The sequence below is a fragment of the Gossypium arboreum genome, chromosome 8 (genome assembly GCF_025698485.1).
Source record: "Gossypium arboreum isolate Shixiya-1 chromosome 8, ASM2569848v2, whole genome shotgun sequence".
In the NCBI taxonomy this organism is placed as follows: domain Eukaryota; kingdom Viridiplantae; phylum Streptophyta; class Magnoliopsida; order Malvales; family Malvaceae; genus Gossypium; species Gossypium arboreum.
Genome location: NC_069077.1, coordinates 79,492,196 through 79,495,450, shown reverse-complemented (window position 1 = coordinate 79,495,450; position 3,255 = coordinate 79,492,196). Strand labels below are relative to the sequence as shown.

Genomic DNA, 3,255 nt, shown 5'->3' with positions numbered 1-3,255 from the left:
TAACTTCGTTTTATTTGCCAAAAGCTCCTTTAAAAATTTGACATAATTGGGCATCTGGGAAAGAGCTTTAACAAACAGTAAGTTAATATGTAATTTCTTTAAGAGTTTGGGAAATTTACCAAATTGTTCGTTCATCTGGTCTCTCTTCGTCGCATTAGGATATGACACTCGAGGTTTATATTCTTTGGCAATCGGTTTTTGGTTTTTCTGGCTTACCTCAAAATTTATCATTATTTACCATAATTTCTTGCCTTGGTTCTAATTTAGATTCAACTAACCCTTATTCATCTTACATAGTAATTGCATGAAGCTGCTCCCTTGGGTTAGTTTCGGTGTTGCTAGGCAGACTACCTTGTGGTCTTTCTGAAATTAACATAACAAGCTGACCTATTTGGTTCTTGAGCCCTTGAATTGATGCTTGTTGATTTTTAAGTGCTACTTCAATGTTTTGAAAGCGGGTTTCTGACACCAAGATAAAATTTGTCAACATCTCCTCAAGATTCAACTTCTTCTCTTACTGGTAAGGTTGTTGTTGGAAACTCTGAGGGGGTTGTGCTCTTTAATTTCCTTGACCACCCCAAGAGAATTTGGGATGGTTCCTCCAACCTGAATTATAGTAATTACTATAAGGGTTATTTTGAGCCCTAGAATTACAACCCATATAATTGATTTGTTTGTTCTCTATGTTAGGAGCGAAGGGTAACATTTTGGATTATTCATTCCTCCTCCATTTGTATCGCATTGCATCACCGAATGTACCTGCGTAAAAACATATAAACCATCAATTTTTTTATTTAAAAGTTTTGCCTGGTTTGATAACATGGCGACTGTATCTAAGTTGAAAACATCAGTTGATTTCATTAGCTTCATCCTCATGACTTGCCACTGATAATTATTCAGTGACATCTTTTCAATAAATTCATAAGCCACTTTGGATGTTTATTGTTAAGTGTACCATTGACTGCTACATCAATTAACTGCCTTGTTGAGGGATTCAAATTATTGTAAAAGGTTTGAACTTGTAACCATAAGGGTAACCCATAGTGAGGACACTTTCTCAATAAATCCTTATACCTCTCCTATGCATCATATAGAGTCTCTAAATTAATATAGACGAAGGAAGAGATATCATTCCTTAACTTGGTTGTCTTAGCCGGTGGGAAGTACTTCAGAAGGAACTTCTCGGTCATTTGAGCCCATGTAGTGATGGAACCTCATGGTAAAGAGTTCAACTACTATTTATCTTTGTTCCTCAATGAGAAAGGAAATAATCGTAAGCGAATGGCACCGTCAGTGACGCCATTAATCTTGAAAGTGTTGCAAAGTTCTAAAAAATTGGCTAAATGGGTATTTGAATCTTAGTCTTGTAAACCATCAAACTGAAAATACTATTGTATCATCTGAATGGTGTTTGGCTTCAGTTCAAAATTATTTGCAACAATGGTGAGTCTCACAATACTCAATTCAGCCCCAATTGAGTGGGCTTGGCATAATCGTACATAGTACGAGGAATAGGATCTGGATCTGTAACAACTACAGGAGGTAGCTAATTATTTTGGTTATCACCCATATCCTCAGCAATAACAATATCCTCTTGTTCGTCTACTAAATTTTCTCGCCTCTGCCTTGCTTCTCTACGGTTTCTACGAGCTATACTTACAATTTTACTATCAAATAGTAATGGTCCCGACGGGTTTCTTCTAGTCATAAACTAGAGGAACCTACTAGAAGCAAGTAGAAGAAAAATTACAAAGTAAAAATTAAACTAAAAACAAAAATTATAATAAAAATAAAATTGCTAAATTAATAAAAATAAATTGTTCCTAATTTTCTAGTCCCTGGTAATGGCGCCAAAAACTTGATGGTCACTAAACTAACAATAAATATGACAAAGGCAAGCATACCTATCGAACAATAGTATAGCTATGGTGAGTAGAGAATTTTGTATCCACGAGGACTAAAAGTATTAGTAATTACCGTTTTCTCTATTATTTAGCTGACAATTTGGAGTGATGTGTTTTTTAATCTAAATTTACTAAACTAATTTAACTAAGAATGAAATAGAGAAAGAATCAAAGAAATAATCGAATATTAACCAAAGAGATAGACAATACCCAGGAAAGAATCCACCTAGACTTTACCTTTTATTATGAATCTGAATTAAAAGATTTATTCACTTGTGTCTTGATACATAGAAATACCTAAATTATGTTAATATCTCTTTCGAGAGTAAAAACAACTTACTGTAGGTTGATTAGTTGAAATCTCTTTCTAATCAAAACCCCTATCGTCGCATTAACTCGATCTATGGATTCTCCTATTAGATTTGACTCTAATCTGGTAGATTTATGGTGTTCTATTTCTAGGATTGCATGCAACTCCACTCAATTATGCTAGATCTACTCTTAAACAAGGACTTTTGCTCCACTGAATTAAGCACATTAAATATGAATTAATATCCTCAAAATATTAAAATAAGAAATAAGTATACATATTAAACATGAATTGATATCCTAGAAATAGTAAAACAAGAAATAAATATACATAATTGAGAGCAAGAATCAAGTATTTATCACGTAAAAATAAAAATTAAATAAAAAGATTTATCATAGGTTTCATCCTCCCTAGGTATCTAGGGAATTAGTTCATAATCCTAAATAAAAACATCTCAAAGTCAAAACAACCACAAAACATAAATAAACTTAATAAAACTTTGAAAGAAATTAAAAGGATATCTTCGATCTTGATGGAGATTCACTTCCGAGTTGATTTCAATGGTGTTCTTCGAGTGTTCTCCGAATTGGTATTTACAGACTTTAAAATGCTCAAAAGCCTAAAAATTGGGTTTTTCCACGTATTTGGGAAGTAGGATGAGAAATCGACACAGGCTAGCACATAGGTGTGTGTCCAGCCCGTGTGGCTCACACGGGCCTGTGCCCAACCCGTGTGGAAAATGCCCAGCCCGTATGGCTCCGAAAATAGCTCTGTTTGTCCAATTTTGGCTCTTTTTTGCTCCTTCCGCTCCCAAATGCTCTCCTAAGTATAGAAACATGAATTTAAAGGATTATGAGCATCAAATTCACTAATTTGCATAAGTAATCATCCAAAAACTCATTAAGAATGGGATTAAAATATGTTACTTTTATAGCTTATCAACCACTAAATTCCTTACCACCTAAAGTTTGCAAACACTCTAGTGGTAGTCCCCGGTTCATAGACACTCAAAAATTTTAACTAGATTTAATTTGATTATCT

At 34.0% G+C, this 3,255-nt stretch overlaps 1 non-coding gene across 1 annotated transcript; it reads left to right on the top strand.

Annotated features, from left to right (window-relative positions):
* Positions 1 to 1,035: 1,035 nt before the first annotated feature.
* On the top strand, positions 1,036 to 1,142 carry LOC128279606 (small nucleolar RNA R71). Its single transcript, XR_008269806.1, has one exon. It is a non-coding gene; the product is annotated as a small nucleolar RNA R71 (small nucleolar RNA).
* The last annotated feature ends 2,113 nt before the right edge of the window (positions 1,143 to 3,255 follow it).